Source organism: Leopardus geoffroyi, chromosome C1, assembly GCF_018350155.1.
Source record: "Leopardus geoffroyi isolate Oge1 chromosome C1, O.geoffroyi_Oge1_pat1.0, whole genome shotgun sequence".
NCBI classification, from domain to species: Eukaryota; Metazoa; Chordata; class Mammalia; order Carnivora; family Felidae; genus Leopardus; species Leopardus geoffroyi.
Genome location: NC_059328.1, coordinates 18,442,312 through 18,465,064, shown reverse-complemented (window position 1 = coordinate 18,465,064; position 22,753 = coordinate 18,442,312).

Sequence of the window (22,753 nt, the reverse complement as noted above, 5' to 3'; positions counted from 1 at the left end):
CTGCCTGGACTGATTTCTCACCCCCGTTCACCTGGAGTGCATCAGAATCACCTGGATGCTACACTTGGCCCTGCTTTACCCATCCAATTCTCCTTCTCCGGGGAAGGGAGAAATTCACATTTTAATAAGCATCAGGACAATTTTGATGTAGGTGGTCCTCAAACTGGAAAAACTGTCCTGGGTTTTAAGCCCCTGGAGACAGAAACTGTGATACTTCATTTTTTTTTTTTTTTTTTTGGAGAGAGAGACAGCACAAGCAGGGGAGGGGTAGAGAGAGAGGGAGACACAGAATCCGAAACAGACTCCAGGCTCCGAGCTGTCAGCACAGAGCCCAACACAGGGCTCGAAATCACAAACCGTGAGATCATGACCTGAGCTGAAGTCAGACGCTTAACCAACTGAGCCACCCAGGCGCCCCTGTGATACTTTGAGCCAGGCAGAAGGTATGCACCCAGTCCAGGTTTCCTACTGTTGAACACTTGGGGAAAATGTCACCCCCTCTGGAAAGAGTTACTTGTTCCCTCTTCCGGCTTTAGGTAATGCTTGACTCACAACTACTTCTCACTTACCAGGTTAAGTTGAATGATGAAGGCCAGACGTGGGAGGTTTGTCTCTCTACACCCTTAGCGTATTAACACACATTGGTGTTGGAACAAATTGAATGTATGCATGAAAATATAGTGAAACCTGCAGCTTCTTCCTCTCCCAGCCAGTAGCAAGTTGCTCAAGTGTTCTTGTAGGGACTCTGTTAAAGAGACAGTGTACCCCAGAGGTTAGGAGCACTGCTCTAGAGTCAGAGCCTCAGTTTCATTATGGCGCGGTGGGGCCCTGTTACCAGTCTTTGCCTTTCCACGTGTGCTGCTCAGTCAGCGGTGGCTGTTATCAGAGCCTTGGGCCTTATACTGTCCCTGTTCCCCCCTGCGGGCAAGGATGGCGTCATATTCAACTCCAACTCCCTCCGTGACCAGCTCGTTTGTTGGAAAGGACTAAATGCTAGGAGGCTGCCCCCGAGATAGGGACTTGAACCTGAAACAAACTGGAGTGCCTGTGTGGACTCTGAACTGAACCCAGTGTTAGTTTTTCACAAAATTATGAACTGAACCAACGTTCCCTTCCCGCCGCCCCCCTCCACCCTGCCGGAACAGCAACCAAAATGGACCTCCAGGTCAAAGCAGTTCCAAGTCTAAAAGGATCAAATGGCACTTCAAAGAAGGCCCCAAACTGTCCCTGGGGCCAAGGAACAGTTCAAGACATCCTATTTTCTAAGGCGTGCCTGAGGGTTTGTCGAATTCAGTTTGAATCAGCGAACATTCCCTGTGGTGTCTGTTGCAAGTCACATGCTGGCATCCTAGCACCAGGATACAAGGCGATGGGGAAGGCCGGGAAGCAGAAGACCAGGGCTCTTTAGACTTCCTTGACTACACTCAGCTCTTACCTGAAAGGAAACCATTCTCCTCCTTGGGACGCTGAGGCAGCGACAGTCTCTAAGACCCAGACCCTGAGCCTGTGCTTAGAAACCCGGTCATAGTCACTCCCACTCCAGCACCCCCCCCCCCGCCCCATTTCCACCCCATAGGCTCACAGGGATGGGTAGAGAGGGGGTGAGTAGGGATGTTTATGCAGGGAGGCTCCCTGAGCACATTGTATTCAAGTCTCGTTTGCCAACTGTGAAATGTGTGCATATTTTGCATTCTGTACTCATGTTTGTTTTGGTAGCACACACACAAACCTTAAAGACGGGTGGAGATGTGCTCTCTTTCCCACCTCCCCCCACACCCTTCTGACCTCATCTTAACTGCTCTCCCCTTTGCTCTCTACCCCAGCCACACCCACCTCCTTGCTATCCCTTGAACAAGCCAAACGCACTCTTACCTCAGGTCCTTTGCACCTGCTATTCTACCTCTGTGGGACATTCTTCCCCCAGAAGTCCCGCAACTCCCACTCCCTTGCCTCCTTCAGGCCTTTGATCACCTGTCCCCCGCTCAGAGGTCTCCCCAAGTACCATCCTGTTTGCCAGTGCAAGCTGTTCCATTCTATCTCACCCTACCCCCTGCCATTTCTCTCCGTAACACTTACCACCCTCGGTCATATATTTCACTCACTTATTCGCATATTGTCTGGTGCCCCCAACTAGACCGTAAACTCCATGAGAGCGGGGATTTTTGTTCCTTGTTGTTTATGGCTATATTTCCGGCTCGTAGAACTGCTCATGGTACGCAATGAAAACTTATGGGATGAGTGAGTGTGCCCTGTTGATCTACAGTTTCCTGTACCCCTGGCTTGCCCTTTGCAGGGTCCTGCGTGTGCCCAGCCTGAAAAGCCAGGCGGTCTGTGTTTGTTACGATTGCCACTTGACGAGGAGTCAGGTTTTCCAAAGGACCAGATGGCGCCTCCAGAAAACTTCCCCGAATGACTTCCTCTTCCCTCCTCCCACTCTTGATTATGTGGCGTTATTGACTGACGGGCTCAACCCCCTTTCTATAACTTTCTAGACAGTAGACGGGGGTGCTATGCATGCGGACTCTGGGGCCAGACCGTCCGCTTTCCAGTCTTGCCCTGTCGTCGACTAGCTCAGCATAACTTATTTAATCTCTCTGCGCTTCAGTTTCTCATCTGTAAAATGGACCTAAAAATCAACTTGGGTAAGTTACTCAAGTACGTTCCCTCGTCACTACAGCAGACAATATAAGAGAACCTAACTCCTAGAGTCACTGTGAGGATTAGGTGAGACAACATTGGTGCAAAGTATTTAGTTAAGAAGCATTTAATAAATGTTAGCGATTGGGGTACCTGGGTGGCTCAGTCGGGTAAACATCCGACTCTGGGTTTCGGCTCAGTTCATGATCTCTGGTTCGTGAGATCGAGCCCCAGGTCCCTTGGGATTCTCTCTCTCCTTCTCTGTCTCTCTCTCTCTCAAAAATAAATAAGCAAACATTTTAAGCATGTCTCTACTACTACTATTCATATCAATGTGTTCTTTCTTGGTATGCTGTAAGATTCCTGGAGCATGGGGACACTTGTCATATACATCCTTACTTGAGCAAAATATTTAACTTCCCAGCTGTGCGATTTTGAGCAAGTCACCTTCCCTGTACCACGGTTTCCTCATACAAAATGAAGATAATTACAATACCTACCTCATAAGGTTGTTATGGAGATTATACAGGTTAATAAATGTAAAGCATTTGACACAGTGCCTGGCGAATAGTAAGTGCTCAGGAAACACTAGTGGTTATGGAGGCTCTGCTCTGCTTCCCTCAGTGCCTGGCATATGATGTAGGATGATAATCATCAGACTAAGTGAAAGAATCAATCACATAAATTTCAAACATTGCTTTTTAACTTCCCACCTCCTAAGTTCATATAGCTCTTTCTCTCACTGCACGTATAATAGGTGTTCAATTATTCTTCGGTGATGTCAATCAACCCAGCTATGGAAAATCCCAAGGCAGCTTTGAATTTCAGCTATGTCCCCATACTGTGAATTAGGTCCTATAAAATCTTGCTAATTGCCACTTAGCCATAATTCTGGCTAACGTTTAACCTGAATGCTGTGTCCATAGGAGCAGCAACCTGTCCAGCCTCTCTATAGATCTGGGTTCACCTGGAGGCATCAAAGTCACTCCACAAACCCAGGAGCTGGACACAGCCTTTCCAGGCCTTTCCAGGCTCTAGGGATAGAGTTCCAGTGTGTGGGTCCAAGGACGGACATGTTCATCCTGACCACAAGCCCCAGTAGATGGACCTTCATTAGGAAAAGGACCATCCAGGTACCATTTGAAACCAGGGTACTGTGGAGAAAACTGAAGTTCAGAGAAGTTAAGCAGTTTGCCTAGGGTCACACAGCCAATGAGTGGCAAAGCCAATAATCAGACCCAGATCTCTTTATCCATGTTGCCCATACCCTGGCCAACCATCTGCTCATAATGCTGGTCTTCAGGTTCTTAAGGGTGTTTAAAAAAGATAGTACATAGGGGGCACCTGGCTGGCTTGGTCAGTGGAGCATGTGACTCTTGATCTTGGGGTTGTGAGTTTGAGCCCCCGTGTTGGATGTAGAGATTACTTAAAAAAAGAAAATCAAACCCAAGGGAAGAAAAGATGGTACATAAAGTTTTTAGCATGGTGTAGACATTCAAAAGCTATCATCTTCTGCTTCTTCTGCACAAACCCCTCCTCAACTCAATTTCTCCTTTGCCTCATGGTCCCGAGGTCAAAAGATGTTGCATAACAGGTCTTGGCTCAAATTCCAACTCTGCCACTTACCAGTTTAGGCAAACAGTTCCACCTTATTGAGCCTCAGTTTCTTCTTCTGCCAAGGGTCGGAGGCTTATGTTAAATCAGGGAAGGAAGGGAAAGTTTACACAGATGTGAGAGACCATTATTCATATTGAAAAGAATTCACTAACATGCTCACAGGATCTACTGGGTTGGCTGCCTTCAACATTACTTCCAGAGAAAACAGCCTAGAGGAGCACAAGAGGGGGGAGGGGCAGAGAGAGAGGGAGACACAGTATCCGAAGCAGGCTCCAGGCTCCGAGCTGTCAGCACAGAGCCTGATGCGGGGCCGAACCCACAAACCCACAAACCGTGAGATCATGACCTGAGCCGAAGTTGGAAGCTCAACCGACAGAGCCACCCAGGAGCCCCAAAAATTGCTTTTAGAAAGAAATAAATAGTTGAAAGAGCATTCTGAGTGCAATTAAGCCTAAACTGGAGGACAGTTGCCTTTCCATTTCTGCAGTAGGGACCTCGAGCAGGGCGCGCCCTTTCACAGTCTAGGTTTCCAGCCTGGCCACAGTTCAGTGGGAGAACTCACGTCTCCTTGCTTGGCATCTCTTTTCCACTGTCTGCATCCAGCTCCCTCCCTGCAAGGACTGATCTTGAGGGTGGTGATCCAGCCTCTGATCCTGGCCCCAGCACTCTCTCTCTCTCTCTCTCTCTCTCTCTCCCCACACACACAGTATTAAAACCATTTGGGTGCAATGCACATCTGCTTCCCTGGGAACAGAAACCCTACCCTCAGCCCCTTCCTGCCCTGCTGGCCTGGAGACTGTCTCGTCTTGGGAAAGTTACAGGTTTCATTTTGTCACTTGGAAGCCGCAGCAGCCAGGAAGGGAACCCGAGTTGACTTGGAGCCAGGGCCTTAATTGGATTGGATCCCTGTGGAGGCCATTAGCCTCTTGCTGCAGCTTGGCAGGGAGGAAATATTTCCTCCCTCTCCCCAGTCCCCACTTGCACACGCCCCAGCCAAGATCTTCAATGGCCTACCACCCAAATAAGGTCCTGTATTAAGTTTCCAATTATTATGATCCTCCTTTCCATTCGAGCAGCTTTTTACTGTTTCCAGGCACTAGCAACCGCCGTGTTAAGAGGAGTCTCCTTTGATCTCTTCATTCAGTTATGCCATATATTTTTATTGAGGGCCTACTATGTGTCAGGCACCTGCTCCAGGCCCAGGTCAGACAGCATCTTGGCTTTCCCGAAGATTACATTTTATTTGCGAAGACAGAGAATAAGCCAAGACCCAGGACAATTTGCCTATGTCAGGAGGTAATAAGAGCTACTATGAAGAACAAAGCAGAGTAAGGAGATGGGGAGGGGTGCTGGGGGCAGGGAGGAACAGCCTCTCTGATAAAATGGCATTTGAGTAAAGACCTGAAGGAGGTAGGACAATATCTGGGCAAACAGTGCTCTAGGCAGACAGAACAGCAAGCACAAAGGCACTGAGGCAGGAATCTCCTCAGAGTGTTGGAAAAATGGTAAAGAGGCAGCTAAGAAATCCCATGTCTGGACAGTTTGGTGACTTGTTTGCTGACCAATTCAGTGGCTTTTACCCACTCCTCTGCCTAGTGAACACTAAAGACTAGCAGAGGGTTTAGAAAAATTTCTTTAGCTGGGTAACAGAAATCATCCAGGATGATAAATAACCCCCCCCCCACACACACGATACACACACACACACACACACACACACATATATATATATATATATATACGCACATTCCACCCAAATGGATGGTTTATGTGTGTGTGTGTGTGTGTGTGTGTGTGTGTGTGTGTGTGTAAAAGTACTCCTCATTAGAAGACAGAAGTAGCGGGGCGCCTGGGTGGCGCAGTCGGTTAAGCATCCGACTTCAGCCAGGTCACGATCTCGCGGTCCGGGAGTTCGAGCCCCGCGTCGGGCTCTGGGCTGATGGCTCAGAGCCTGGAGCCTGTTTCAGATTCTGTGTCTCCCTCTCTCTCTGCCCCTCCCCCGTTCATGCTCTGTCTCTCTCTGTCCCAAAAATAAATAAATGTTGAAAAAAAATTAAAAAAAAAAAAAAAAAAGAAGACAGAAGTAGCATTTTTTAGCTGAGTACTATGCTTGTAACACTGCACATTGGGCTTTCAATAGGAGGAAACCGTGACTCAGAGAAGACACGTGACTTGCTTAAGCCCACACAGCCAGGGGTTTGAATGCGGGTCAGGTTATATGCCTGTCTCCCCTGTAGCCCATGAGCATGGTGAGGGCCCATCCATGTCTGTCCTCTTTACCCTGGCACAAAGCACGGGGCCTGGCCCGGAGTCGATGCTGACAAAAGTGCTGATTATGTGGTTGATGATCTCTATCTTCAAAGCCTGTTCTGATTCTAATATACCACTTGGCTTCCCCATTAAAATGTGATCCGTCTAATCATTGAACTATTCTGCAGCTGTTAAAACGATTGTTTGCTTAGGGCAGCTGGGTGGCTCAGTCAGTTAAGCACAGGACGCTTGGTTTCAGCTCAAGGTCATGATCTCGTGGTTCATGAGTTCGAGCCCCACGTCAGGCTCCGTGCTGGCAACGTGGAGCCTGCTTGGGATTCTCTCTCTCCCTCTCCCTCTGTCCCTCTCCTGCTCACACACTCTATCTCTCTCAAAATAAATAAACTTTAAAAAATGATTGTTTGTTTAAATAAGACATAGTTCATCCATAGAATGGAATAATACACAGTCATTAAAATGATGTTGAGGGTTGCTGAGGATAAATCCACGGACAGGGTCTGGCCACCAGGGTGATGGCATTCTATCTATACCTCTGGCCTCCGCTCAGTGCCACTGGCTACTCTCTTAGCCCATACCCCACTCCTACTTCACCCTGGCTCCAATTTCCTAGTCAACCCTCACACAGCAGCCCGGAGGCTCAGAAATGATAATAGTGATCATCACCATCGTCATCATCACTATTATTATTAGATAGGACACTATTTGGGGAGGTTTACGGGACACTCAATATGCGCCTGATTGAGTGGGTTACAAATACAATCTCATTTAATACCTACAACCTCATTTAAGACCTGCCATACCTACGACACGAGTGGAGTATTCTTTTTTATTTAAGATGTTACTTTTAAGCCATCTCTACACCCACCGCGGGGCTCGAACTCACCACCCCGAGACCAAGAGTCACGTGCCCTGCCAACTGAGCCAGCCCGGTGCCCCTGAGTTTGAGTATTATTAGTGCTCCCCATTTTGCTGAGGACAAACTGAGGCTTAGAGAGATTAAATCACTTGCCCAAATCAATCAATCAATCAATCAATCAATTTGAACCCAAGGCTCTTCTGACTCTAGATGGTGCTTTGCTGCACCATCCATCCTTCTCCCACCACCCACAGCCATCCCACGGGCAGTACTCTGTGTTCAGCAGTCTTCCCCTAAACGCCTGCTCTGCCCTTTGCCCTTTGCCTCAAGAATATGGCTGTGATCTTCAACATAGACCAACAGCTCTGACCACAGAGGGTCTCCACCCAGAGCTTTGTGGCCCTGAGTCAGATGAGCAGCTCATTTCCTACTGTCTGAAGGTGCAGAGGATGCCAAGTGGTTGCCCCGGGAGAATCCCAGGCCTGGGTAGCCTACTTCCCGGCTGTTTCCTTGCTACATTAGAGCAAACGTCGACAGTCCTCTCCAGCCATACATTTGGACTTGAATAAGGACGTCTCTTGTCCATCCTTGGGCATTCACAGTTCATTTATTTGGTACTTTGAGGCCCGAACAATCAGTCCTTTAGATCACAGCTAGGTAGCAGAGGGGGCGTTAAACTATTTGAAATTCAAGCAGTCAGCTGTATTTTTTTCAAAGCTGAGAAGTGTCCTTCACGCTTCCCCAGTGCTGAGCCGTGCTCGTGCTCAGTGCCAGCAGCCGGAGGAGCCCTGCAAAAGGGGAAAAGGAAAAGCAGCAGGCTGATGTTTTCGCAGCTGCATCCCACACCCTGGGGGGCCACCTTCCTGGCTTGCTGGAGGCTTGGTGATACCTGCTGGCACACAGAGCTAATGTAATGTCCACGTCTGGACACCCAGGAGACGGTCCCCAACAGAAGGACAACAGCCTTGCCTGAGCTGATCACATACATGGCCAGGGACCTGAGGGATGAGCCCAAGACTATTTTCTTCTCCCATTTGGTTTACCTCTTAGTTTTCAGGTGAGATTCTGGAAGGAATCCTTTCTTCCCCTGCCATTCTCTTCAGCTGCTGGATACACCCCACCAGGGCAAGGACCAGAACCCCTGGATTCACCCAGCGGGGCTCCCACAGGAGTGGGCATGTCCAAATCCCACAGAATGCTGATATAGGCCCCATCCCAGTCCCTCAACAGGGGAGGGCGACAAGAACAAGGAAGGTGAAAGGGGGCCGGGGGCCTCTTCCTGCTGATCAGAAATAAACACTACGAGAATCAGCAGGAACAGGATATTTACATGACCTTAAAGTGTCCCTACAGATTGCTTATTGCTTGCAAGGAGGAAAATTGTAACTTCCACGGTGGAGAAAAACCAGACCACCTCTTAACTGTTGCTCAAATTGAGCACCACTCTCTCCAGGCAGACAGACAGGGGCGGAAGGGGTGGGGGGGCGGGGAAGTGATGCATATGGTATCAGTTTTGCAAATATTCCAGCTGAGAATGCGCAGCCTGAATCTAGTCGAGAGGAGACCCAAATCGAGCAACATTCTATAAAATAACTGGTCTGTATTCTTCCAAATACCAGCGTCGTGAAAGGCAAGGCGGCTTGCTGTTCCTGACTCAAGGAGATTAGAAACACACGTCAGGCAACTAAATGCAATGCGTGAACTTGGCCAGATCTCGTACTGGAGGGAAAAGAAGACCGTAAAGAACATTCCTGGGTCAACTGACAGCATCGGAATACGGAGAGTAGATTAAAGTATTATGTCAATGTTACATTTTCTGGATTTCATAGCTGTACTGTGGTTGAGTAAGAGGATATTTTTGTTCTTTAGAAGTACATAGTGGGGCGCCTGGGGGGCTCAGTTGGTTAACTCTCTGGATCTTGGTTTTGGCTCAGGTCATGATCTCGCGGTTCGCGCGTTCGAGCCCCATGTCAGGCTCCACGCAGACAGTGCCAAGCCTGCTTGCAATTCTCTCTCTCTCTCTGCTCCTTCCCCATTCGTGCTCTCTCTCTCTCTCTCTCTCCCTCTCAAAATAAATAAACCTAAAAAAAATCGCATACTGAAGCGTTAAGGGGGAAAGGGGCATCAATGTCTGCAATCTGCTCTCAAGTGGTTCAGAAACTGTAATGTGTATTCCATAATTATATGTATCTATCTATATGTCTATATATCTACCCATCTATCTGTCTCTATTTACCTATCATCAAAAGAGAGAGACAGAGGGAGAGAGAGTAAACATGGCAAAATGTAAAAAAAAAAAAAAAAAAAAGTGAATCTAGGTAAAGGGTATTTAAGAGCTCTTTGTATTATTCTTGCAACTTTTCTGTTAGTTTGAAATTATTTTTTTTTATTTTAAAAAAAATTTTTTTTTTTAATTTTTTTTTCAACGTTTATTTATTTTTGGAACAGAGAGAGACAGAGCATGAAAGGGGGAGGGGCAGAGAGAGAGGGAGACACAGAATCGGAAACAGGCTCCAGGCTCTGAGCCATCAGCCCAGAGCCCGACGCGGGGCTCGAACTCACGGACCGCGAGATCGTGACCTGGCTGAAGTCGGACGCTTAACCGACTGCGCCACCCAGGCGCCCCAATTTTTTTTTTAATTTTTTTAACATTTTATTTATTTTTGAGACAGGGAGAGACAGAGCATGAACGGGGGAGGGGCAGAGAGAGAGGGAGACACAGACTGAAACAGGCTCCAGGCTCTGAGCTGTCAGCAAAGAGCCCGATGCAGGGCTCGAACTCACGGACTGTGAGATCATGACCTGAGCCGAAGTCGGGTGCTTAACCGACTGAGCCACCCAGGCGCCCCTATTTTTATTTTTTTAACGTTTATTTATTTTTGAGACAGAGAGAGACAGAGCATGAACGGGGGAGGGTCAGAGAGAAAGAGGGAGACACAGAATCCGAAACAGGATCCAGGCTCTGAGCGGTCAGCACAGAGCCCGACGCGGGGCTCAAACTCACGACCGTGAGATCGTGACCTGAGCTGAAGTCGGACGCTTAACCGACTGAGCCACCCAGGTGCCCCTGAAATTATTTTAAATTAAAATAAACATCATACGGGGCGCCTGGGTGGCGCAGTCGGTTAAGCGTCCGACTTCAGCCAGGTCACGATCTCGCGGTCCGTGAGTTCGAGCCCCGCGTCGGGCTCTGGGCTGATGGCTCAGAGCCTGGAGCCTGTTTCCGATTCTGCGTCTCCCTCTCTCTCTGCCCCTCCCCCGTTCATGCTCTGTCTCTCTCTGTCCCAAGAAAAAAATAAACGTTGAAAAAAAAAAAAAATTAAAAAAAATAAATAAATAAAAAAATAAAAAATAAAATAAAATAAACATCATAGGAGTCCAGAGGGGGGAAAAGTTGGATCCCCAATTGAAATCCAGGGAGTTCTTCCCCCTCCTCTTTGAGTGAGTAACAGAACATTCTATGACTTCTCTCTTTGAAGGACTTTTTGTGGGTTCGTTGGTTCCTCTTTTGCTAAGAGCCAGGAAAACACTCTAGCCCTCTTAAAGACTTTTTTCTTTTTTTTTTTTTAAGTTTATTTACTTATTTTGAGAGAGATAGAGAGAGGCAGAAGGAGAGAGAGAGAGAAAGAATTCCAAGCAGGCTCCGCATGGTCAGCTCAGAACCTGACAGCTTGAACCCACGAACCATGAGATCACGGCCTGAGCCAAAACCAAGAACCAGATGCTTAACCAACTGAGTTACCCAGATGCCCCTAGCCCTCTTAGATCATTACCACTGGGAGCACCAAGTCTGGCCATAAGGGTGGGCTTCCCAAGTGGGCCAGGTGAGAAGCATGGGGAGCACAGGCACACCCCCCTGTCATTCCAAAGTGAAAAGGCAGAGATTCTGAGCCTCTGGGACCCACGTGGAAAGTAAGGAGAAAGAAAAGGCTGCACATGATTCCTCCACATGATGACAGAAGCCTAGCACCCCACCTCCCTTTGTCTCCAGTGGGGCTGAGAATCAGCCGAACGAGAAATCACCTTTTTTTAAAAAAAAATTTTTTTAATGTTTTTTACTTCTTTTTGAGACAGAGAGAGACAGAGCGTGAGCAGTTACTTCTTTTTGAGACAGAGAGAGACAGAGCGTGAGCAGGGGAGGGGCAGAGAGAGAGGGAGACACAGAATCCAAAGCAGGCTCCAGGCTCTGAGCTGCCAGCACAGAGCCCGACACGGGGCTCGAACTCACGGACTATGAGATCATGACCTGAGCTGAAGACGGATGCTTAACCGACTGAGCCACCCAGACACCCCCCAGATGCAAGGATGTTTAACACAGATATAAACTGAGCACCTGCTATGTGCCAGACATTGCTCTAGGCCTCATGAATGCCATAAAAATAGAACACAAGCTCTCACAGAACTTCCATTCCAGTGGGGAGTCAGGTTCTATTAGGAAGAGACAAATAGATACATAACATGTCAGGAGGTCACGTGCTATGATGGAAAAGTAAAAGAAGTTAAGGGGATGGAAAGTTTACCCATCTGTGAAATGGGGTATCTACAGGTATCTCACTCACACCCTCATCACAAGGATTAAGTGAAGTCATGTATAGAAAATGCTTAGGGGCTCCTGGGTGGCTCAGTCAGTTAAGCATCTGACTTCAGCTCAGGTCATGATCTCACGGTCGGTGAGTTCAAGCCCCGCATCAGGCTGTGTGCTGACAGTTCAGGGCCTGGAGTCTGCTTCGGATTCTGCGTCTCTGTTCCTCTCCTGCTCATGACCTCTCTCTCTCAAAAATAAATAAGCATTAAAAAAAAAAAAAAAGAGGGGCGCCTGGGTGGCGCAGTCGGTTAAGCGTCCGACTTCATCCAGGTCACGATCTCGCGGTCCGTGAGTTCGAGCCCCGCGTCGGGCTCTGGGCTGATGGCTCAGAGCCTGGAGCCTGCTTCCGATTCTGTGTCTCCCTCTCTCTCTGCCCCTCCCCCGTTCATGCTCTGTCTCTCTCTGTCTCAAAAATAAATAAAAACATTCAAAAAAAAAAAAAGAAAGAAAGTGCTCGGTGTTTAAGACAGAGTGTTAAATACTTTACATGCTTTGTAAATGCTCAAGAAGTGTGTATTTGTTTGAATGGATCATTTCGTTTATTTAACAAGAATCTCTTGAGAAGTTTTTAACGTGTACTAGGCCCTGAGTGGGTATCAGGGTGATATAGCCCAACTGCGGCGTTCAAGCTCAAAACCGTCTAGAGGGGGAGACAGATAAACAGGCAATTCCGAATATCACGTGATGAGAACCAAGCCTTATCGAGTGCTTACCGTGTACCAGGCACTATTTTGAGCATTTTATCTGTGTTGAGTCATATAATCTTTTACAACAACTCTGAGCTTAGCACTCTTTCACACATGAGAAAACTGAGGTTCCGAGAGGTTAGGTAATTAGCCCAAAGCTACAGGCATTGCAAAAGGGGCAGAGCTGGGATTCTGAACTAGGGGACCCCAGTGTGTTACGGGAGCCCCGAGGAGGCCCCTGACAGGACTGATCAGGGAAGGCTTCTTGGAGGAGGGCCCATCGAAGATCAGGTTTGCATTCATGGGTAGATATTAGCTGGGCAGTTGGGGAGAAGGACTGTTCAGGTTGTGCGTGGGCCCGAGGGGAGAGAGAGAAGGCTGTTGTGCTTCCCAGCTATTAGTCTGAGATGAGGAAGTGGAGAGGATGAGTCTGGACAGTAGGGCAGGGCCGGTCAGGGAGGACTTTCTACCGTCCGAAGAAATGTGGCCTTTCTCTTTGGTGTGGAGGTGCAGTGAGGAGCCGGTTGAAGAGGCTGCCTGTCCTGGTGGGGGTCCTCCAGGTTGAGTGGAGTGGGCAGGGGGGCACCCCCACAGTTCTGCTCCCTGAGCTGGTAGGTGCCCACTTTGATAGAAACAGCCACCTGGCCGGGAGACTCCTAGTCAGACCCGGGATCTCTCCAAAAGGAGGTCACCTAAACAGCCAGAACAGGGGTACCTGGGCCAGTTGCTCAATCAGTTAAGAGCCTGATTCTGGATTTTGGCTCAGGTCATGACCCCACGATTTGTGGGTTCGAGTCCCGCGTCGGGCTCTGTGCTGACAGTGCAGAGCCTGCTTGGGATTCTCTCTCTGCCCCTCCCCTGCTCTCTCTCTGTAAAAATAAATAAATAAACGTTAAAAAAAAAAAAAAAAAAAAGAACCAGAATAGAGAATGAGAGGGGGAGCCCATAGCTAGGTCCCTGAGATGGCAACTGTAGGACCTAATGGAAATCTGGGGCTTGGGTCTGGTTGATATTCTTGACTAAAAATGAAACAAAGCAAAACTTTCTGAGGGCCCCTGGCTGGCTCAGCTGGTAAAGCATGTGACTCTTGATCTCGGTTCTAAGTTTGAGCCCCATGTTGGGTGTAGAGATTACCTTAAAAAAAAAAAAAAAATCTAAAAAAAAAAACACCACAAAACACTTTTTTTGGAAAGGTTATGCAAGCATATGGTAAGAGAAGTAAATAATAATTCAAGCAGTCCCATGGAGCCTAAGCCCAGAGACACCCCCCTCCCTCCACCTTGGTCTCTCATTTCCCCTCCCCCCAGCCCTGCGCTTGACCATTTTTCTGGACTGCCTTCCAAAGACATTCTACGCATATATGCATAGGTTTATGTAGATGCGTCCCAGGGAGGAATTTTAATAATGAATTTTAATGTTCTTCTTTGGTGGTGGCGGGGAGTCCATTAAAAAGTAAAATATGTTCATTGTAAAGAACGTGGGGGCAGAAAAAACACAAAAAGGAGAAAAGCACAGCAAAAGCTGAGCCGCAAAGGCAATCACCGCTCACGTTTTCAATCACCCCAGGATTTCTGCTTTAATAAGAAAACCAAGTAACCTTTGAGGCATGGTAAAAAGAACTCCGCCTTCCCTCCCATCTGCCCCCTCCCAATGGCATGATATTTGGAATCATGCAGATTATTATGACTTCAGACGAGAAAACGAGGGCTGGGAGAACTGGGCCTGTGACGCTAGATCTCCCGGTTCTAGAGCCCCCTTACACTTCGGGGCCCCCACCTTTTCCCTGTCTCTCAGGCCTCAGGAGGGGGGTCACCTCCCTGCCCACCAGAGACAAAACCTGGCTTCCCGCCTTGGTCTGCCATTCTCTCCTCCCGCTGCTGGGATGGGGACCCGGTGAGGGAGGTACAAGGAGTGTTACGAGCCCTGGCTTTGGGGTCAGAGTGCCCTTGGCCAGCTGTGTGACCTTAGGCAGATCACTTAAGCTTTCTGTATCTCCCTCCCTCTCATGCCCGAGTAGTGCTTGCCCATGGCATGCACTCAATGCTTTTATCATTCCGGTGCTCTCAGCCAGAAGGTGAGGTGGATAGGAGCCCGTTCCGTGTTCTGAGGGCCATGTCTCCACACGCCCTCCCTCCCTCCCAGGCTACTCTGCCCCTAAGCCCCAACTTCCCAGAAGCGGATAGCTCTTTGCTCATGCTGTACCCTCTGACCCTCTTCTCAGGCTTTCCAGCCTGAGGAAATCTTCCTCAGACTCCAGGATTCAGAGGCGAAGCCTCCAGGGATCCTCCCACAAATAAACCTCCACCCTCAGTCCAAATAAACCTCTTCCTCCTCTGGATCCGGCACCACCGCACAATGGACGAACACATTGTATTCAAATGATTTGTGTAACCCAGGGATCCCCCCCAGACCCTCCAGTTGACAGGGGTCACTAGTTCTTTAAAGTTGCGTCCACAACCGTTTTGTGAGCTCCCAGCAGATCCCTCCTCTGGCCAGCCCCCTTATTCTGGGATAGCTTGCCCCAATACCAGTTCCAAGCATGCAGGCAGAGAAGGCAAAGCTAACCAGCTCCTGGCATTGTTTCAGTGCTGTTACTGGTCCAGGGATGACCACATGACACAGCTTGCCCAGTCAGACTGAAGGGAAGCCCTTGGATGTCCCGTTTAGGGGCACAGCCTCTTCCTCTTGCCGGAAGAGTAAGGATGCATGTTGGTCTAGGGGCTGCGGGCAGCCATCTTGTCATCAAGAAGGTAGCTAACCTTGGACTGGGTCCAACGTGTAGAGTCAGAGACAGAAATCTCCTGGGTCCTTAGGCCACCGTCGAACCACTGAATCAGTCCATCCTGAGGCCAGGAATGCGCCGGGACTTCCTGTTGGTGAAATAATAAATTACCTTAATGTTTAAGCTTGAGTCGGGTGTCCACATCACTTCTCACACCACAAGAGCTCAGATTGAACTTCTCGAGCACTTACGACACATCAGGCACTGTTCTGAGAGCTCCGCGTGCAGAAATTCACTTAGCATTCACAGCTACCTTCATAAGTAGATGTGATCTGGGTCACAGCTAATAGCACAGTCTCTGGACCGAGACCTCCTGGGTTTTCATACCGATTGTATAAACTTAGCCAGCTGCTTACGCTTCCTAGTCCTCAGTTTCCTCATCTGAAAATAGCACCTACCTCATAGGGTTGTAGTAAGGTTTAAAAGAGGACAATCCAGGGGCGCCTGGGTGGCTCAGTCGGTTGAGCGTCCGACTTCGGCTCAGGTCATGATCTCGCGGTCCGAGACTTCGAGCCCCGCGTCCGGCTCTGTGCTGACAGCTCAGAGCCTGGAGCCTGTTTCGGATTCTGTGTCTCCCTCTCTCTCTGACCCTCCCCCGTTCATGCCCTGTCTCTCTCTGTCTCAAAAATAAATAAACGTTAAAAATAAATTAAAAAAATAAAATTAAATAAGACAATCCACATAAAGCACCTGTATCAGGGCCTAGTACCTAGTAGATGATGAAAAACTTAGTCTTTATGTTATTGTTCCCATTTTACAGATGAAACCAAGACTCAGAGAGTCTATGACAGGACCTAAGTTTACACTTGCAGTAAGTGTGTCAAACCCGCATAATCTATCTCTATGGTCTCCAGTCTTAACTGCAGGGTTCAAAGCCCCAGTGCCCGCCTGGGGAGAAAAGCCCAGGAGACGTGCAGGTTACAGGCAGTCCGTCTCATCGGCCTCCTAGGACCGCATCCACTGAACTGGCCATCTCCAGACACGTCTAGCGCCCCAGGGGTGCTGTCCACACACCCAGTTCCGGTCGTGGAACACCACCGCCCACAAAGTGGTGGGAAGGCTGGGGTGTGGCAGGCGGTCTGGAGCGTTAGCGGTGACAGTGTGGGGTGCCACCACTTAGCTGAAATTTGATTGTTAAATAGCCTTCTTCTTAAAAGCCCAGCAAACATTTCCGCCCCGGGAACCCTGGGACTCTACACAGGCTGCCTTTTTCTTTAGGCTCCGTTTCTCTGCTCCCATTTTCGGTGACAAGTCTCCCCTCCTTTGCTCACAAGAAGCCTTCCTCTCACGGGCAGAGAGAGGCTGTGGGCAGGGAGAGGGCAGTGCCGCTCACACCCGAGGTGGCCATCGGTGTACGTGGCCACGCAAAGAGCCTCATCTTCCCGGAGGAGTGCCGTGGCCAGGTCTTAATCTAGCATTTCTCCCCCTGCCAAGTCTGTGAGCGTGTTGGCATTCAGGCCTCTGGCTCCGGGGCCCAGTCTTCTTGCAGGGAGTGTCCGAGGAAGGAAGACTCAGCTAAGGCAGTCCTGGCCCTTCCCGACTCGGCGGCTCGCCCCACCTCCCCAAGAGGCAGTTCCGAAGCCGGGCCTCTCGGCCTTTCCTGTTCTCTTCCCAGGCTCCGGAAGAACAACAGGATGTGAACTGCGCCTGAGCCGTTTTTGGACTTGACCGAGTGGCAGGTGTTGGCAGGCCGTCCGCAGAGGCTAAGGCTCCTTGCTCAGTTCCCCGCATCCCACCGCCAGCCCCCACCGGTCACCCCAAAGGTGGGAGAACCCCATCCCAGGAGATGAGTAATGGATGCCCACGGATGAGTGGGGTCCACTGTGCACCCCAACTCCCGAACAGAGGGGACAGGGGCAGAGAAGGTCAGAAGGTGGAGCTGCAGCCAGATGACCTGGGTTTGACTCCCCGGGCACAACTCTCTGCCTCAGTTGCCTCATCTATAAAAAACAAAAACAAAACGGCGGTAACAATAGTCCCTCCCGCCAAGACGGTGAGGAGTAAATGCGTTAATCTGTGTAAAGCACTCAGAAGAGTGCCTGGCACATAAAAAAGCACTAGGTCCGGTGTTTCATGAGAAAAATAAATTCAGTAAACATTTAAATGTTGATTTATCTTTGCGGGGCGCCTGGGTGGCTCCGTCGGTTGAGCGTCCGACTCCGACTCAGGTCACGATCTCGCAGTCCGTGGGTTCGAGCCCTGCGTCGGGCTCTGTGCTGACCTCTCAGAGCCTGGAGCCTGTTTCTGATTCTGTGTCTCCCTCTCTCTCTCTCTCTCTGCCCCTCCCCTGCTCATGCTCTGTCTCTCTCTCTCTCTCTGTCTCAAAACTCAAATAAAACATTAAAATAAATAAATAAATAAATAAATAAATAAATAAATAAATAAACTTCGCTGAACAAGTGGTAAAACTGAGGCACGGGGAGAGGCAGGCTGTCGCCCAAGATGTTACAGCTGGAGAGTAACAGCAAACGCTAAAGCTTAGGGAGCGCTTTCAATGCCCCAGACGGAGGGTTGTTTCATCGGTGTTTTGTTCTTGTCCCCAGTGTAGAAGTGAGGAACTGAGCACAGAGAGGTTGAGTAACATGCTCAAGGTCAAATTGCTAGGAAAGGGTAGAGGCAAGACTGACCCCCAGGCAGCCTGGCTGAGCAAACAGCAGGACAATGCTAATAATTAACTGTCGTCTACGGAGAGCCCCCGGCGGTATTGCAAAATACGTCATCTTCTCTCATCCTTATACCACCCGGCGAAGTAGGTACCATTACTGTGCCCATTTCACAGATGAAGGAACTGAGGCCCGGGGAGAGTATGCAGTCTGCCCAAGTTCTCACAACAAGGCCGTGGCAGAGCTGGGGTTTCTAAAAACTAGGCTCTCCCGCCTCCCCGGCCCCCCTCTTGATTTCCAGCAGCTTCCCCCCGTCTGGCTGGAGCCTGTCCTGTTGCCCTCCGTCCCTCCCGGGCCCCGGGCAGCGCGTGCGGAGAATGCAGAAGCCACTGAACCACAGTCTGGACAAATGAGCATTATGAGTACGGTCCGTCTGCCAAGCGGAGAGAGAGCCTTAGAATGTAGCCAGAGCCAAGCGGCTGCTGTTTGGGACCAGCCGCAGCCCCACTCCCTGCAGCCGGACCCCAAGATCAAGGATGCTCTGGGACGACTGGACTCCGCCAGGCTCGGAACACCCACTGGTAACAGCGGTGCTCAGCTCGGCTGGATCTCCCACACACATCGGGCCAAGACTGGGCTTCACGACGACCTAACGAAGAAGGTTCTGGGAGTAGCGCCATCTTGCACGGGGCAGGACAGTTGAGCGTGAGGAGCATTGACTCTGGAACCAGACAGCCTGAGTTCCAACCCCAGCCCTGCCACCGCCTGGCCGTGGCCTCAGGCAACTCTTACCCTCTCTGGGCTTCAGTTTTCCCATCACTAGAAGAGGACAATGAGAGCACCTACGCCTCCCAGGGTGGGTAAGAAAACAGCGTGAGGAGACGGGAAGCACTTCGAAGAGTGCCCAGCACACCGATAAGCACTATGTGTTTGCTATTTTAAGGAAACCGAGGCTCCAGGACGTCCCGTGACTCGGCTCACCTCACTCAGGTGCCACATAAAAGAACCAGGACTTGGGGCGCCTGGGTGGCGCAGTCGGTTAAGCGTCCGACTTCAGCCAGGTCACGATCTCGCGGTCCGTGAGTTCGAGCCCCGCGTCGGGCTCTGGGCTGATGGCTCAGAGCCTGGAGCCTGTTTCCGATTCTGTGTCTCCCTCTCTCTCTGCCCCTCCCCCGTTCATGCTCTGTCTCACTCTGTCCCAAAAATAAATAAACGTTGAAAAAAAAAAAAATTAAAAAAAAAAAAAAAAGAACCAGGACTTGAACTCAAATCCGTTTGACTCCCGAAGCAGCCCTTTGTCACACGTTGGGGGCAGAGTCCCCCGATGGATGAGCAGGGTTTGGGGTTGAAGGGAGACAGACATGTTAGGTTGACGTGGGAATGGGCCGCACAGCGGCCTCGTAGTAGAACCAGAGAAAGGGCCCCGTCCCCACAGCGCCAACGCTCAGCCGCGCCCACCCCGCCTGAAGGCAAGTCAGATCAGTCCAGAAGAATTCCTTGGGCACCTACCGCGTGCCACGCCAGGCACTGGGCACTGAGAAAAGAAAAAGATATCATACACGGGTCTCGTCGTCCAGAAACCCAATAATCTAGTGAAGGAGATGAGTATACAAACACACAAATCACTATCAAGCAGCCAAATAATGGTTCCTTAGTGGACAGGAACAAAGAGCAAATTCTCTTTTATTTGCGCCTGGGTGGCTCAGTCGGTTGAGCATCCGACTTCGGCTCAGGTCCAGCTGACCAAGTTAATGAACGGGGAAAAGCGAATCAGTCCCAAGCAGAAGTCACAGAGTACGTGGGGTGTCTGGGGGGAAGGCAAGTCCAGAGCAAAAAGGCAGATGGGAGCTCAAAAGTGGTTTGAGGCCACAGTAGGCAGGGCCTCTGTATTGGTCAGAACTCCTGGGTTGCAAGAGACAGAAAGCCCAATTCCAAGAGGCTTAAAGGAAAAGGAAACGTATTGACCTCAAGAAACAAACAAAAAAAGGCAGCTTATCCGCTTCAGGAACAGCTGGACTTAGTGGGCTCAAATGATGCCACCGGCACCTGGTCTCCCATCTTCCTGCTTCTCCCTGCCTTGCCTTCATTCTGGAGCAGGTTCTTTCCAGATGGAGGCAGCCCCAGGCTGACACCCTCGCGGTTCCAAGCCCAGTGGAAGGAAAGATTCATTTCTCCCAATGTTCAAACACAGATTCTGAAACTGGATCTCCCTGGAGCGGTTTGGGTCACGTGACTACCCCGGAACCCGGCACTGTGTGGGGGTGGGGTAGAATATTCTCATTGGCCGGACAGGGGGGCCTATGGTTAGGTGTGAGCCCCACCCAAACGGCAGAAACTGGGGGTGGGGGAAAGGTGGCTTCCCAGGAACTAAAGGATTTGGAAATCAGAAGGAAGAGGAACAGGGGCCGAGTGGGCAAAGAAGGCAGGGCAAAGACCCTGAGGCCATGGTCCTTTGGGCAGTGGGCAGCGGGCGAGGGCTTTAATTCACTGAGCGGCTTAAATTAGATTTGTGCCTTGGGAGTGAAGAAGGGGGAGCGAAGGGGGGCAGACATGCTTGTGGGAAGACGTAAGTCCCTTTAAGAGATCCTGGAAGCCTGGGGCAGAAGGCATGGAGAAGAGGCCCAAGTGCAGAAGACACCTGGCTGGGATGCCCCAGTTGTCACTGGAAGGGCTTTTCAAGGACCAAGACCACGTTACCCTCTTGCTATGGGCCTGCAGATGCCAGCAAGAGTGTGGGCTGAGGGCCCAGCCTCCCTTCCCCCCAGAACTCTATGACTAACTCTCTCCCTCCATCTGCTCCCACACTTACTCAACCCCCACCCCCCACCCCCACACCCCTACTCCAGCCCCGGGCCCCAGAGAATCTGAACTCCTGTGGCCCCAGTGCGGGGTGGTCACCTTGACATCAGGTGGCCGTGAGGGGGTGACTCAGCACCTCCACTTCTCCCAGCCTTAGCAACCCCTTCCTTAGTTTCTGACCTCCCACTCCATGCCCCTGGGGCCTGGGACACCACCTCGAGGGCTATAGGCAAGCCAGCTCCTCTTTGTGGTGAAAGGAGCCATTGTGAGATCAGCCTGAGAGCTGGCAGGCTCTGGGCTGGTTCACGTGGCTCTCCCAGAGGCCCTGGGTGCAGCCATTCCTGTTCTGACCGCTTGGGCCTTTCCAGAGAGCAGGGAGGAGGCCTAAGGGGGCTTGGGCTACCACAGGGCGCTTCTGGGCCTGCCTTAGCTAGACCCCAAGTATACGCTAAACATTCTGGTTTCCATCTGCCTTGAGTCTGAGGGAGGAGCCCGGAGGGCAGGCTGGCTGCTGGAACCTTCAGAAACTTGGAACAGGCAGGACTTGCCAGCTGGCCCCCAGCAGATCTGGGGCCTTCGCCAAACTGAAAGCCGTGGTGTGCTAGACCAGGCCAGAAGCCTGGTCCCCAGCAGCCCGGCCAAACTTGGAGAGCTGTGGAGGGAAAGGCGGGGCAGCGAGGCCGTCCAGGAAAGGTTGTGAGGTTTGGGGGTGGGCGGTGAGAAAGGAAAGAGTTTCTTACGGTGTCAGCCCAGACTGCCAGAGACCTTCCAGACTGGGCCTGTGGTGATAGGTCATAACAGCTCACTACTATTTCTTGAGTACTTTACTAAGTGTTGGGCGCATTATCTCATTTAGTCCTCCTAACAACCACATAAGGCCGATGTTATCTGTCGAGCTTTCTTGTACAGTTGTACAGGTTGTTCACTGAACAGGGGACGCAGGCAAGGGACAGGTGAAGGCCCAAACGCACCCAGTGCTGTACTTACCAGCTGTATCCCTGCAGACCTGTGTCTGTACAAAGGTCCCATTCCCCTTACGTTTCAGCTGAGGGAAGGCAGGCTCTGAGAAGACGAAATGACTTGTCCAAGGGTCCCATAACTAATAAAACACAGAGAGGGGCGCCTGGGTGGCTCAGTCGGTTGGGCGTCCGACTTCGGCTCAGGTCATGATCTCACGGTTCGTGAGTTCGAGCCCCGCGTCGGGCTCTGTGCTGACAGCTCGGAGCCTGGAGCCTGCTTCGGATTCTGTGTCTCCCTCTCTCTCTGCCCCTCCCTCACTCACGCTCGTCTGTCTCTCTCTCTCTCTCAAAAATAAATAGATGTTAAAAAAAAAATTAAAGAAAAAAACTAATAAAACACAGAGGATTCAGACTCAAGGTCTGTCTGACTCCGAAACCTCTCACTTAACCGCAACACTCTCTGTGTCCAGGCCTGTTCACTTATACTCCTCTCTACCTTCCTCTTTCCTTGGGACCCAACTGCTCCCAGTCTGCAGTATGGTGGGAGGCAGGACACCTGGGTCACACTCCCAGCTCTTCCTCTTATCCACGTTTCCTCTCCACACCTCATTCTTCTCATCTGTAAAGTGGGTATGTCAATTAGAGCTCTTTAGGAGTAAGCAACAGAAACCAACTTGGGTGGGGGCGGGGGGCGGCACTTGGGTGGCACAGTGGGTTGGGCGTCCGACTCTTGATCTCGGCGCAGGTTGCGATCTCGTGGTCCGTGAGTTGGAGCCCCGCTGGGGATTCTGTCTCCCCTTCTCTCTGCTCCTCTCCACCTTGGGCTCGCTCGCTCTCAAAGTAGATAAATGAAACAAAAAAAAAACAAAAAAGAAACCAACCTTGGCTTGCTTCAGCAACAACGGCAGCAAAGGAATGTGCTGGAAGGATCTGAGGCTGCCTATAGAATGGAGGGAGG